Source organism: Vanellus vanellus, assembly GCF_965231255.1.
Source record: "Vanellus vanellus genome assembly, chromosome: 1".
Lineage (NCBI taxonomy): Eukaryota > Metazoa > Chordata > Aves > Charadriiformes > Charadriidae > Vanellus > Vanellus vanellus.
In genome coordinates this window covers 62,371,335-62,387,490 of record NC_138905.1, presented here as the reverse complement: position 1 = coordinate 62,387,490, position 16,156 = coordinate 62,371,335, and the positions used below count along the sequence as shown (strand labels likewise).

General features: G+C 40.7%; 1 long non-coding RNA gene across 1 annotated transcript in view; it reads right to left on the bottom strand.

Annotated features, from left to right (window-relative positions):
- Window positions 1-1,142: 1,142 nt before the first annotated feature.
- The window catches only part of LOC309681840, a 134,266-nt gene continuing 119,252 nt past the window's right edge, over window positions 1,143-16,156 (bottom strand). The window contains exons 2-4 of the long non-coding RNA XR_014270074.1: window positions 14,181-14,306; window positions 6,096-6,147; window positions 1,143-1,183 (exon numbers count right to left, since the gene is read on the bottom strand). This is a non-coding gene — a long non-coding RNA (uncharacterized lncRNA). The remainder of the gene's footprint in view (window positions 1,184-6,095; window positions 6,148-14,180; window positions 14,307-16,156) is intronic.

The following is a 16,156-nucleotide window of genomic DNA, read 5'->3' as shown; positions in this document are numbered from 1 at the left end:
CTTCAGAAGACAGGGGACAGTACAGGCAGCGAAGACACCTCAGTTTCCTTCACATAGATTCAGTGGTGAAAGGCACAGGGCAAACCCAGGTGTGCAGCCTGATCCCCACTCAGATCCTGCCCCTGTCACTGCCAAACCTCAGGTAAGTCATTCAACCTCTGTGCATCTCACAGCTCAGCTGGATCATGGTACCGATGGTGCCCGCCTCCCTCCCCAAAACATCTTCTTGGGCATATGAGTAACCCAGGAGCAAGGTGAAGTCAACTGGACCGCAAAGGCTAGCTGTGCGCAGGTCTGAACTCGCCTTCTGGATTTGACTAGCAGGTAGGTCTTGATATCTGTATCTGCACATGTTACTTTATCACGCTTTAAGCCTGTCAACTAGGCAGGAAGGTTTTCCCCAGGACTATCCCGAATTCTCGACGCAGCTAACACACGTAGGCAGTGCTGATGGTTTTGCTTTTTCTTAAGTTTCTATGAATAGAGGGCAGTTGCAGATTTAGTTCCTTTTGGTGCAGTCCCAGGCACTGATTGTTCCATTTAATTTGTGTGAGAGTGTCAAATGGATAAATTATCATCTGACAGCTGAAAGCTCCACTAAATCTTATTGATAAGAGTTGTTAGCACAAGCGGGAGTTCATCCTGCCTAATTCAAATAGTGGTAGTGCCTATGGAAAAGTGGATTTCATCTGCACAGACTAAGGAGCCTCTTTCCTTTCCAGCACTGTTTTCATTCTCTTTTCTTCACTACGTGCAGGGGTTTATAGAATTTTAAAGGTGATTTAACTGATGCCATAAGTTCCTTGGTAGCACCTCGCTGTAGCAAACATTCACATATTTTAGATGCAGCCAGCTTCTTTCAGTGGACCTTTTTGAGTGTTTTGGACCTTGTTCAGTGACTTGGACCTTCTGGGGACAGTATTTTAATTTTGATTAACAGGTAACAATGACATCAAAAGAATACAGAGTAGAATTATTTCAACACAGCAAGAGGTGGAGTACCAGGACTCCAGTATGAAGCTCCGGCCCAGTTTCCAGGCCAAGCTTGAGATCAAGGTTGGTAACTCCAAGATGCAGTTTCCTGACTCACAAACTTGCAGGCAAAGCTCTTTAAGACATTCCTGTCCTCTGTGCTTACCTGTGCTACTGCCTTCAAATTGCTGTGCCTGATGCTGGAAATGTTCTGTGTTAAAAAAAAAAAAACTTTAAAAAAACAAAATACCTTGGAACACCACCCTGACCAGCAATTAGATGGGGCACGAGTTGTATGACGGAAATTACCAGCGTTCAAAATAAAGGTGAGCTGTGCCAATAGACATGCCTAATAACAGCATATTTGGCCAAAGCTTCAGGCAGTTATTCAATTGTTTACATTAGTAAAATTTTCACATACACAAAATACATTAAGAAAATGTCAACCGTTGTCTTTCCGTATGCCAAGCTCTGAGAACTTTTGTATTGTCTTTTAAATGAAATCCTAATCATCTGTGATCAAATTGATACCGTCTGTATCCAAGCCACTATGTAATTCCCTGTAAAATTGCTTGCTTGGTAAGTAAATATCTATTTTAAATATGATTGAAAGAAGGTGAAAGTTCATGGAATCTATGATCCACCAGCCTTGATTGTGGTTGAGATAGTATTTCAAATCAAATTCTTCCTTTCTTCAGGCAGAAGTATGTTTCCCAGTGTTACAAGGAAAGTTTTTAGCATTTTTTTAAATTGTTCAAGGACAAACATCCATCACCTTGTGGATGTCACATTCACCGGCTGTGACTGGTCACAGTGGGTATTTCAGTGTCCCTAACAAACTGGTGTGTTTATCTCTTCACTTTGTGACACAGCCAATTTTCCAGCACAAGTAAAACAACATACTGTATTATCTGCTCACAGTCATAGAAATGTTTCTCAAAATCTATCCTCCTAAGGCATCTGGCCAGGAGACCTGCTACAGCAGCTACAAAAGCTAACCATATTTTACTGAACAATAAACCGTGTTTTCCTGTATTACTCTCAAATTTTCAAACCATTCCTGAAGAATGAATATCTATATAATTTTTTTATTACCCTGGAAAATCACAAGGCAGACCAGGTGCCTTCATCTCTGTGAGGAGAGGGCTCTCCATGGCTGACCAGGTACTGTATGACATTGTAGAGGCCCAGAGAAGGCCACAAGAAAGCTCTTAAATAGAAAGTGAAATGGTTGGCACGGTTTACCTTAGAGAGGAGATAACAGCAGATATGATATAAGTGCATACAACAATAGATGGCCTAAAAACTGGGAGCTTTTATGATTGCTGGCTCAATAACTACAGGAACAAGGCGACAGTCAGCTGCAAAGTGCCTCCAGTTACTATAGTTCTAATATAGTGCCATTTTTTCTAAATACTAGCCTTGGAAAAGACTTTAGATGCTACAAAGCCTGGGATCTTATCATCTTGCATGACAACAGTAATAGAAAAGAGAAAAGTCAGTCATTTCAATGACAAGCAGTGTCTTGAGATGGTGGTTTTGGTAACACCAGTGGAACTCCGTTGTGTTTTACAGAGTTCGTATACATGAGGTTATCAGGTAAAAATAACACATTTGCACAAGTGGAACCGCAGCTCCACTTTTCTCCTGCAGGATTTCTGCTTCTGTTGATGATAACCCATACAGGACAAACACATCTTGATTCTAAGAGGCCGATAAACTAAATGGCAGCGATATTGGGAAAAGAGAAATCTTATTTGCTAACTAATTAAATTCAAAATCAGTGTGACACCATGAACTTGGAATCTTTCATGCTATTTTATTGTCACTGTTCGGGTAGAACTAGAATTTAAATAATATGTGCCTCGGAAATCTATGGATATGATCCTTGTGAAAAGAATAGAAGAAGGAAGAATTAAGTACCTTTATTATCTTTACAGAAAAAAAGATCTGACTTTTAAAAAGAATAGCATATACCCAGAATAAAACACAAACCAGCTAGAATATTTATAATTACGTAAGAGCTTAAAATATTCTCAGAATAATTGTATGAAGCACAAAACCACAAAATCATTGTGCCATCTAAAAAGTTTAACTGTTTTCCAAAAATCAGAGAGATGGAATTAAGATATCATTAAAACCTGCATTGAAAATCTGTGGAATATCTTTTTCAGCTAGGCTGTGAAAAAAAAAGTCCTTCCATTTCAAAAAGAATATCTTTAAAAGTCATTATGTAGTTGAATGATCTTAAAAGGCCACATAAAGGCAGCCAAGGAAAATTCCTGACATGCATTTTAATGGCACTGGTGCAGTGGCATTTATAGTAGTGTTCAAGATAAGCAGCAGGAATGTATAGCATTATTTTAAATATTTTTGGTTTATTTATCTATCTTCAGGGCTACTCTAGTAGTTAAAGAATGCATCTGTCTAAAAGATACAAATTTTCTTAAGTATTTGTCTTTAAAATCCTGAAATATTTGCCTAAATAAAGGTCTTTGAAGGAAAAGAGCTAATACCTTTGCCCAGATGAATCCAAATTTTGCCAAAGAGGGCTATGCTGGCGACCTGCCAGGAGCTTTAAGGATGAAGCTAATTTGCATGAAATGGAGGAAATTGCAGCTGCCCTCAGAATTAATATGGAGACATAGACAGCCCCAATTGAGACAGAGCGTTGCACAACGGGATTTGTGAATACAAACATGCCACACTTCCTTATTTAAGATGAAAGTAGCTATAGGCAACAGTGTAAGTCTCCATGAAAGCTACTTAGATACCTTTACCCCCACCTTTCAGGCCCAATGACCTCATTTCAAATCCAGGTGGGGGCTGTCACTAGACCACAAATGGAAATGAAAGTTGATTCCAGAAGACAACCACTTTCAGAAAAAGTGCTTGAGCATAGGATTAAATCCCATTCATGTACTCTCCTGAAAAAGAATACAACTAAACACGGCCTTAAAAGCACTTAAGAATTCCTTAATCAGGGCCTCAAAAAACTCCTTGTTGTCACCATCAACACATGGTGATATTGCTCAGGTCCACATGAATCACTGAAGCTGCTTACAGGATCCTTGCACATCTGCTCTGAACAACTCTTGAAAAATTGCATAGGGTTATTGTTTTGATCATACTGACAGTGTTTCATGCTCTTCATATAAAATAACCTCTTAATGTTATTTTCAAGATTTCTACAAGATGTCTAACTGCTGTGTTTGCTTAATTCCTCAATAAAATAACTTAAGTACTATTGTTATGACTTGCAATGGAGGAAAACCATACTGCATTAGGTTTTTGTCATATTCCTCATCCTAAACAACGTTGGGTTGACTCTCAGAAATACAAAAACCTGCTTGCTGACTGACACTGGAAGATGCACACAAAAGTTAAATGCACAAAGACAGTCTCGAAAGCTGAGCAGAAGGACAGTGGCTGCAATTCTCAGTAACCAGAACTGGCATTATTGGCCAGTTCTATTTATTGCCAGTTTGATCTTGCTACATCCCTTGAAGAGGATGGGTTCCTTACTCCTCTAACACACATTGTCTCAGAACAAAGTCCCAGCAAAATCGTGCTCTTCCCTTTCCTTCCTGGCTCCAGCAATTAGCTTCTCCAGTACTTGCTATTGCATCGAATACAATCACTGCTCCAGTAAGAGAGGTCATTTACAGTATGGTCAATTGTTCACTCTTTGACATGTATTACGGAGGGTGTGAGGCCTCTCCTTTATTAAAGGAACACTCAACTTACTTGTGACTTAGATTAAGGTTCTTCACTCCCCTCTCTCTTCCTCCTTTTTTTTTTTATTTCCCAGTATCCCAATCTTCAATAGCTTTAATCCATCCCTAACCAGACACCCAAATTTTGCTTTACATTGCAAGCATCATTGCTACCTTTCTGTAATTTCAGGACTCATCCAATGATGAAGGACAAAGTGGCCCAGTAGGGTCACTATGCAGAGACAGGTACTCCTTTATGGCTTCTTTATACAAACTAAATACTAACTGGTAAACGCTCAGCAGTTTTGAAACCTGTCTCTAGTCAGATGCTGAAATATGGATTTAGAACCTAACCCAAGGCAGCCAGTTAAGAAAATAACTTTATTTAGACCCTGGGTCTTAAAAGAAGCCCTAGTTCTCCAAAACATTAAACCTTGGGTTAATGAGGCTTTGCCTGACGAGAGGTGGAATGTCTACTCCGTTAGTGGTGGGAAACATGACGACAGTATCAAGAGAAACACTTCTAAATGCATCTGTACAGGATCACAGGAGGTCAGATGTCATTTATTGCATCCCCGGCTCCAAGGTAGGATTAGCTTTTACAGATTCGTCACAGCTGAAAAATGATGAGCACTCAAAGTATATATCCTTCCCATTAAAAAAAAAATTTAAAAAAAAATTGCAAACTAAATTCTGAGGTTGTCATCTAAAAGTACTATGTCTTGCCCTATCAGTCATGGACAGGGAGAAAAAAATTACTCCCTTCTTCTCTGCAACAGCCTTTCATATTCTTGAAGACTCTTCCCTGATTTGCCAAAACTCTTATCATCGCTTCTGCTCCAGAATCGGTACTACATCTTTCCTGCAGTCTGCTACAAAAAAAGCCAGCAACCAGGGCCGAGTAGAACAGACAGACTCTGCCCTGTGTCTGCCAGGGTACGCCCCATTTCTTAAGTCATCATCTCCACCGCTGCAAATTGCAGCTGTTCACCTGGCTGAAGATCTATGTAGTCAGTTTTGCACCCAGTCTATTCTAGAGAAACCTAGACTATAATTCTCTAGTTGCTTAGGAGAGTGTCACATCAGGTGCTCTCTAAAGCCTTAGTAAGCTCAAAATGTATGATTTCTAACCCTTCTCATCTAGCAATGGAAAAGAATATACACGTTTTGTTTATTATGCAAATACTTGGGGGAAGGAAGTGTTTTCTTTCACCATGGTAGATGAGAAATACCTTTGAACAAGGAAACATTACAGGAAAATGAATAGGTGTTTGCAAGTACCTAGCTGTCATTGCTCCCACTTTAGGCAACTCTACAGTTATTGCTCATGTTGGCATTAGGAGTAACACATATTCAGATATGATACGTGATTCCCTTGCAATGTATCGCGTATGTCAGCAGTCTTACCATATTATCAGGGACATCATTTCTCCTTTCACCACAGGACTTTGGTCAGCACCTAAGAAATGAAAGGAAGACGTAAGAAGCTTTATAGTGGATACTTACATGACACCAGTCTGTAGGGGAAAATGTTTCTACATTCATTGTTAATGAATGGCACTTACCACAGAGTGAAAGTGCTTATACCCCAAACGTTTAAAGTTCTGTTTATTGACCGATCCTTCCCATGTTGTTACCCTTTTTGCTTTCAGAATGTCTATGGAAAACTGTGCTGCACGACCCTGGAATCACTTATCACCGATAGATAATAGTCCCAAACAATATTTTAACATGACAGCAGAATGTGCTCAGCACAATAAAACCACAGAACAAAAGTGCTACATTTCTGCAATACACGGTAGAAAAATTGATATTGTGTAGTATGAATCAATTGTGCAACATGATTCACAGGAGAATTTCTAAAACTCAAAGAATAAAGCAGGCTATAAAAAAGGGAATCATAGTCAAAGCAGATACACTATGAAAGTAAAGGAGGAGCTCACTGCAGGACGTCCTGCTGCTTGAAATTGGCCTTATCAGCCTAAAAGAGATTCATTTTCAGAGCAGCATTTGAAAAGAAAAAGTCAGGTCACTGGTGGTGTCATGCTACAGTCAATCAGGTACCAGTCTCTGGCAGAGGGGAGGAAAGTCGGTCTTAGCAAAAGTAAATGGATGCACAGAGAGAAAAGGAGTCTGAAGGACTGTATCCCATCAAGGTCAGGGGACACTGGAGGACTGAAATCGGTGGGGCTGAACCCTGAAGCACTCTGTAAGCGGTGGGTGCAATATGACGGTCATCCTCAGCACTGTAGCGATGTGTGCGTAAACGGGATGATGCAGTAGTGTGCCAGGACGGAGGTGAGGGTAGGAAGGTAGGAACAGAAAGAATTTAGGAAGCCTGATAAACAATGAGGAATACAATGAGAAAGGCATTTCCGTGCCCATGGTGAGAAAATGTCCATCTCCATAAAGATACATAAACTCACTGTTTGAGAAAATTACTATGCTGGACTGATTTGTTATGGCACCTACATCATTTATAACAGATTTTCATCCATAGCGTAGATAACTTAGTGTCCAGAAGGCCCTAGAATAGAGGATATCAGTTCATATGTATCCTAAGTTACTATAACGGTCCATGACACAGTAAATTTGTTAGGTTCAATGCAACCCAGGTGTCCTGAAAGGTGGAACAGCTGTGACACTGAACTAACAGATAAAGGTTATAATCTCTAATTACCATGGATAAACAATAAACACAGGAACACTTACAGGGTCTTCTTGTATGTATATAAAACCTGGGTAAGCAAAGTCATGAGCAGAATATTTCAGAAAGCCTTCAAGTTATTTTTGATTAGGACTCTCTTTTTATTACTGTCTACCCAACCCTATGAGTGATAAACATAAACGCATCAAAAAAACTCCAAGTACATTCCACTCATGAAAAAGAAGTGATTTTTCATCTTTGAAATTAACTCCATTAGGGTTATCCAGGGACCCTAATATGTCCTGTTTGCAAGGTTTAAAGCTTCAATTTTAGCTCTGCTAAACCCTCAGATTTCAGACCTTTAACCTACCGATAACATAAGATTGATTACTACTCATCCAAGTTCTGCAATGATGACAAGAAGCGGGGGCCTACAGCAGCGGAAGGGGTCAGCCTCACATTTATGAGGCAGAAAAGGACGCTTCTTGGAAAGCAGATGTTGGAAAAAAATACAGAGAAGTGGAATCAGCGGACAGAGAGGGAGTTGAACTGTCAGGTGCCGGACACTGGCAGCTCATCACGTGGCTTCACAGAGGCTAACATTAGCATGTATTTTCATGTGTGAGCATATATTAATGAAAAGTGCGAGTCTGTACCTCCTGACTCACTCCTGCGTATGAAAGTTGTTAGAGTTAAGGGTTTCTCTGAAGTCGGCCCCTGCCCACCAGCTCCGCTCTCCAGCCAGTGACGGAAATGATACACAAAAGTGTTTGCTCTGCAAAAGCAGCTAAATGGGAGCATTCCATATGTGCTGCCTGCCGCACTCTCTGCAGAACTACATAGAAACACAACACAAGAAAAAAAGCACGGGTTTTAAACTCCGCGTATTTCAGGCAGACAGGAACACAGGGCTTAGTCCACAGACAAATCTGCAGTGCGTGATCCATAGGGAAAAAATTCAAGAAGCATACCTTATAGAGGGAGAGGTTTATAGAAATCCCAGTGCCCATGGTACTCCTATAAACGCTCCATCTTTTGTTCCCGCAGGGCTCCAAAGAATAATAAAAGAAAATACAAAGCAGAGGAGGCACCACTGAGTGAGTGCAACAGTGTTTTATTAATCCATGTGATTAATCCAGCATGCTGAGGAAGATTCTTTACAGAATCAAAACGTTCGTGTTTTTGATCCACATGGATTAAGGGAACACTGTGGCATTCGCTCAGTGGTGCCGCCTCTGCTTTGTGTTTTGGTTTTATTCTTTGGAGTCCAGCAGCAACAAAAGAGGGAGCATTTATATGAGTACAGCAGCATGGGGACTTGGATAACCTCCCCTCCCTTCCTGAAGGATGCTGCGTGAATGTTTCTGAGGGCTACGTCTCTTGTTTGTGTCTACAGCCTGCCCTCCAAAACCCAAACCACTACCAAAGAATAGAAGGCTGTTTCTGCCAAATCCTGAATGACAGTCGCGCTGCTGAGCGAGCTTTCTATAAATCAGGCACATACCTGCGTAAAGTAACCAGACAATAATTAGAAACACTGGCTACATTCAAAATTTATGTTGGACGGGAGGAAAAGAACCACAACATAATTCAGTAGCCTTCTTTCTGGCAAAGCAAAGGATTCAGGCACCGTACATGGGACCTGACAAAATACTTAAGTCTATGCTTAGTGTTAAAGACAAACCCTGCCTTGCGTTTAACTTTTTATGTGCTCAAATGCTTTGCTGTACGTAGCCTGAATTTCCCCCTGTTTGAACTGAGAGTGACTGCAACAGCAAGTTTCCCTATAACTAAACCAGATTTAAAAGCCAGAGGACAACCTCTCAGCCTAACTGATAAAAAAGTCAGGATCTGACTTCCAGTGAGCCATCCCACTCACATTCAGAGGACCGCTTATTTGCTAAGCATCTAAGCAGAAGCGTACAAGAGTTTATAAACTCCACCCAGTACTGTAGCAGCTCATTTCCTATGCAGTGTCTAAATTTTGCCTTGCCACACTCAAAAGCATCAGCAGTCTCTACCTCTATTTCTGAATTTTACCCACAGGTTTCCTTATACCCTCTTCTTTCTCTTGTGATTTGCTTCTGTCCTACCCCTTAGATCTAACTTCTCCCTACTACTCCATAATCTTGTTGGTTTTAATCAAGGTGAACTTTTTCTTGGGGAATTGGTTCACTTTCATCCTTCCAGTGCTCAGAGCAAGGAAAAGAAACACATTATCAAATACAAAGGCTAACTGGGCCAGCTCAAACCAAGAGAAGCAATCCTGTTAATTCAGCAGTAAATAATACAAATGTAAATAAATGTCCACATGACCACAAGAAACGCTGTGCCTTTGGGTGATTTGCGGTGAAAGGGAGGAAGGCAACTCGGACAGGGAGCGACCAGGTCTCAGCTAGTGGAGAGGAGCAGCAACTGATCCAAAGCTCTGTAACTTCCTACGTGTCCTCTGTAGTTGTGCGGCACAGTCAGCTTCCTCTGGGCTTCACAGCTGTAATTAGAGGCTACTCGAACACATCCCCAGTCCCTGGACTGCCAGCTCACCACCACCGCAGTTTTCCCCGGGGCAGACAGCCCCAGGGAGGGAGGTTCAGAGGGATGCAAGGGAGGGAGCTCTCAGGGTCTGTGAACTTTTTCCAAGAGTTTAGCTGCTTAATCATTCTCTAAGCACAGAAGACTTTTTTTTTGTTGTTTTTTAATAATCGTACACTTGACAAAGTTCAGGGCTCTGGCAAAAGGCAAATCCTGGATAGAGGCATAAATCTTGAGATCTAGTCCCTGCTCCCAAGGAGCACCGGTGTTTCTCAAAGAAACAGTCTAAATCTTTCCACATTAGCAACGTAAAGCTGTTTTCCTTCACGCTGTTCTCAGAAGCAGCATGATTGTTGCATCTGAAACTGTTAAAAAGACTCTGCCTGAGGCTGATAGTGAATATGGAAAAATTAAACCTAAATAGTTAAAATTTGGCAGTATGTCCTTGTCACCTTCAACCAGTGATAATAGCGTGCAACTTTGAGTAGGATGTCCATACTTTATAATAACGAATAAAGATTAAAAATTGCAGCTGCAATATCCAATAATCAATATATCGATAAAATATTTTCCTTCTTATTCTAGGAACTACAACTTATTTACACATTTGCATAGGTTGAAGTTAGTTCATGTAAAAATTTGAAAAACACAGAATGCTCCAACTTGTCTATTTTCCCGATATTCTTTTTGATGCCCACAAATCAACTCTTTTTCATAACTGTTTATAACAGTTTTGTGCCAGACATTCAACTTTGAATCTATACGTAGATGCAATCTGAGAAACTTAAATACATTATGAATTAATGCTAAACTGTCTTGCAACCTAACGCGAAGAGCAGATTTCGATTTTGCCCCATAAATTGCTGGAAACTATATGCCTAGGTCACACTTGCTCTGTCACTTTCAAAATACACTTCAGAAAGTTCTCACATTTCGGCCTAGAAGACATAAAAATCCAAGTTTATCTTAAGGAAACAGCAGACTTTCTAAACGGAGAAATTCCCCTCCTGTTTTCAGCATATCTTTCCAAACACCTATTGCTAAGGATTTGGGGCAGTTCCTAAATCTGAGCTTCTTATCAAGACTCCCCATGATGAATCTCTGCCCTCTCTTAGCAATAATTTGAGATAAACTGTAGCCCTTAGTCTATTAGGAGATATTTCCAAAGCACTTGGCATTTGGCCTCACACCAATTCTCCTTTGAAGCTGGAGACTATACAGAAAATGTCTTGCTCCCCACTGAGCAAACATTTGACCCTAGACTACTGGGAAGGAACAAACTGGACCTTCTGCTTTTCAGGGGTAAGCTAAAAGGTTACACAGTCCCTCCTGCTGAGTCCTAACAACTCAAGGCAATATTCTTAAGTAGGTTCTGCATGCCGAGGTGTCGTCATGGCTCTTTCCAAGACACAGAACATGGTATTCATGGAAATCAGTATGACATGTTGCTGCTGCACTTCCAGTTCATCTTGAAAAAAGTGGAATTTTGTGTCAGAGTCGTACAGAAACACAGAAAAGAGAAACCACAATGAAAGCTTTCTTCACCTATGGACTGCAACGTGGTAGGAGAGAAAGGCCACAGAATTCCTACTTGTAAAAATTATCTTGAAGATGACTATCCTGAAGAGATCAATAGATGCACAGTATTATCCAAATGTGAGAAGGTGGATGTAGAAAAGTATAAGGTGCTGAGGATGACATAGCTGTTGGGACAGTTGGCCTGGGGGAAACACAGCAGCCTCCTCACTTTTGAGAACTCTTTAAATGGAGATTGGACTGCTCTGCTTCAATGCTACTGCCATCCACCAGGTGACCTGTTCTGGACTATGAGGAAGATTAAGCCAGATAATTGAAATAGTTCTTCTTAGCATGAAAAAAAGTACTGGTGTGTTCAGGCAAATTACAACCATCATTGTTGAAAAAGACAAGGGCAGCAAGGAAGTAATGCAATAAGCAACACATGATGCCTTTATGCTGCTAATAATAAGCAAGAAAGAGGAACTCGTTGCCATATGGTACTTTTTACCCATTTACAATTGTTGAAAATTAAAAATTTACCATAAAGAGGACATGTGGTCTGATTCTACTGTATGTCTATGTCACAAGATGATGCTCCCGCATGCAATGCAAGAATAATTTTATTGTACAACCATAGTTATAGCAAATAACTCCTCTCCACTTTGAGTCCTATCAGACACTAAATGCTGAACATTTTTGTGTACAATATGTGTTTGCGTGCCCACACTACCAGCACATATCTAAAATTCTCTTTGATATTCTATTTTCTTCTTAAAAACAGTCAAACAGCAAAGCTTCACAATTACAACACTGACAACTCCAACACCTTAAGCCTCCCTTGACTGAGAACACAAATTTATTGCCTGGATTTTCACATGTATTCTTCTGAGAAGGGGAATCCCTCCCTCCCCCCTTCCGGTCTAGGTTTGACTCCACTATTTAGCTGGAAGGCCTTGGAGCTTGGTGCTGAGCCTAGGACCACACAACACCCTCAAAGGTGCCGCAAGTCTGGTGCCAGGCAGCAAAGGCTCCTCCTCTGTGACCACTGTGCAAAGTGAAACACGAGTGAGATTCAACCCATCTCTGTGCACATTGGATGAGATACTAACCTGCTACCCCAGAGCAACAGCACTGGAAGGTGTAGGGAGTATTTTCCAGCATAATCCATCTTTTTTTTAAATCCAGGCATATGAAGATGAAGGGTTTAGAAAGAGAAGGCAGGGATTTACATATGGCTTTGATACAGTTTGAAATTTAGACAGGTTTATCCATTCATCTTCACTTCTTGTTTTCTCATGTTCATTTTCAAACAACTTCATTTTTGTTTTTTAAGGTGGGCTTTTAAAGGCTAAGCAGCAGAAGCTGGGCAAGATAAGGCCTGCAGACTCCCAGGAGCTACACAGAGACCAATTAAACATCACAGCATGATGACTACTGGAGAATCTGTTTTGGTTTTACGCAGAACTAATGTTTGTCAGATGCACAGTTACTGTGCATTCAAGTTGGCATGTCAGCCCTCCTGTGTCTGCCACAGGTCTCACCGAGTCCTTCCCACCACAGCTTCAGGACCTGGGTGAGCATTTGTGACCTCAGCCAGTCCCCCATGCCTGCCAGCCTGGCCTTCAACCTCTCCTCACATCCCTCTGTGCTGCTCAATCTACTGGCTGTCAAGAGAGGCATCAATGACTGAAATAACTTTCTTGCCTATATTATGCGTGGCAGCTCTGCAGTATTCACCTTGGGCACTTAACCCCAATCTCCTGGATAAGCCAGTGAACCCCATGTAAAGCTAAGGGAGGAGATTTTGGCAGCAGCAGGGGGTGAGGCTCACAGGGAGTCACTGAGAAGAAGTAGCTCAGTGGGAGATGCCCCTCCACCAGCCCCCAAGGCCAAGCCCTGGTCTTTGAGCCGGGCTCAGGACTGGGGGTCCTGCAGCTCCTCAGCTCCCGGGAGACTGAACGCGCTCCTTTAGCACCCTTCTCTGCAGGCTCTCGGTCTCTGGGCATAATGCGTTCAAAAACATTTCCACCCTTTAGTTGCACACAGACTCCCTCTTCCCTTCTGGATTCCCAAATCCTGCAATCCTGGCAAAGACGACAAAAAGGAGAACACAGTGAAAAGCACTAAAAGGGTTGACTTAGGAACTCTTACTACTCTCGGCCACTCCATTTCATCATTAAGCTATAAGAAGAGCTCATAGTTTCTGGCACATTTGAGAGCCTTCCACAGCATAGAGAGTTTTACAAAGTAGAGGTTTATGCCCCTGCATAACCGAAACCCATAAACAGAAGTTAAAATGTGGCATCGTAAACAGCATCTGCCTAATAAACCATGGAAGAGGAAAGAGAAGAGCAAAGCTGAATAGTGAAATGAACAATAATTTCCATTCCATGCGTAAGTACCTTTCTGTTTCACCAAATTGGCCCACAAACTTCATAGCTTCCCTATAGCCATCTCTAACATCTGTTTTCCTTGTTTATACTCCCCCACTATGAATTAAAAAATTACAGATGAAAGGCTCAGTGCAGGAAAAGGTAGCAGGAGAATTTATCACAATGGATTAAACTCTCTTTTCATAAGGTAGAGTGAAGGCGGGTGTGGGGGGGGGGGAAATCAATGCAAAACAGAGATCTGAGTCTTTCCAGTAAAACGTAATCTCGAAAAGTAAACCATTATTACTGGGAAATTGTTTCTGAGATTTCTTAATTGTACTATTCATTACAAATGTTTCCTTGAGGGCAAAAGTTTATTTCCCCAAGTACTGCATAGACCTCTATGTCAGCACTTCTCCGTACCGTGGGTTTGATGCATCCTCCGCTGGCCCTCGCTGCAATCACCGCCAGGAGAACTGCGCTCTCGCAAACCGTGAGGAGGCGGCGCTCTGGGGGTCTCCGATGGTGGCTGGGGACTCACCTTCCCTGCTGGCAAACAAGTACCATTTTTGCTGTTGTTATTAAGCATATTTATTATGTCACAACAAATACTTTTAAAGAAGAGAATGACTGCAAACACCTCTCACACCTAATCATTCAGCTGATTTTGGTTTGATTTCTTTTTGCATAACAAACGAACAGAGCAGGACTGCAGGACACGAAGGGTTAAGTGTGACTCATTGTAGAGAACGTGCCCTTTTCAATAATACCCCTCTTTTGATTAACTAAAAGCAAGGCCTTATATATTATACACAATCCTCTTTTTAAACAAGGCAAACTCCCACACCACAAAGATACTAGAACAGTAAATATTGATTTTCTTGGCTGATGGTACACCTCATGCCACACAGCCCACTCAAGCATCTGCTTGTTACCACAAGCTATTCCCTTTGTCAAGGAAGAAAGAAAAGTGGCGTTATGTGCTATCGGTTGTGGATTGCAAATATTTAAAAGAAATAAATTTCTCAGAATGAAAGGTACCTTCTTTTGATTTAAAAAAAAAAAACAAAAAAAAAAACCACAACATAACTATTTACTTTAGGCCTATACCCACTCCTAGCACCTGTACTTTTCAATTGTTGGCTTGCCAAGAACACTGCGGTTTTCTTCCTGGCTTTTCTCTTAAATAACTATTTGTTATGCACAAAACATCTATTTAAGATGTACAGTATTTTACTAGAAAAAGAAGATGGCTTGAAAATGCTGCACAAAGCTCCAGCTATTGATATTAGGTTTGTATCTACGCTGGTACATTAGCAAGTGCTACATATATATATGTGCTGTGGAACAAAAAGCACGCACTGAATAAATTATTTATGTACTCTTACTCTCTTGGTTTTGTGGTAGATTTAAAGTTACATTTTGCTAACATTACATTTTACCACAACAGTAACTATGGAAGCAGATTTGCAATGATATCAGAGGGGAGTAAGAGAGATCAGGTAGCACAAAATAACCTTTCTGGTGTTTTATAGAGAATAAAACTTATCGCTGCAAAATTAAAAGATTGTATGTAGTGGTGAAAAAGCGGCTTCAAATCCTCTAAACAAATAAAAAGAACAAAACACAATGATTTCCCCAGCTATACAGATAAAAAATAAAAAAGTTTTTACTGTGTCAAGGGTTCAGAAACAAGGAGCCAGTAAATACAAAGGATTAGGAAAAAAGACAAATCAAAATCTCAAAAGTCTGGAAAGACAGAAACAGGCACTCGCCAAATGCCTCTTAAAAAAAAAAATTACACACAAAGAGCAAGGCTAGAGAACAATGTCTCATTGCTTGCCCTAAACTATGGAATAGGGCTTCCTATGGGTGTCCTTTTCTGCTTTATTAATTGGATAAAAGAATCATAATTCAATTACTTAACGATTTATTACAAAATACTTTGCCCACACAAGATTTTTCAGCATGTAAACACCGCACTATTAGACTATCTACTATTACAGGCCTAGCATTTCAGATTTCATTAGTAAATAAAGCCAGGTTTATTTGTAATAAAGTTAAGCCCTTCCAACCACTGACCATGGAAACCAGATTTTGAAATAATTCAGATTTGTGTTTCTGTTCTTTCTAATTAAGGGTAATATCGGGAACGACAGACAGTGGGTAGCATTGTTCAAGCACCATGGATTTAAGCAAGAAAATCTGATTATCAGCTCATGTCAGAAGCCAAGCGATAATGCAGCTTAGCATTCGTTTGGGCTTTTTCTTTAGCCAAAAGATAATTACTGTTCGTTAAGTCTTACGTAAGTGTATCTAATATCTATGGTCCTAAAAATTATGAATAGAAAAAGCACACAACAGGCAAAGAAGAGTTATTGTATTTATTATTTACTTGG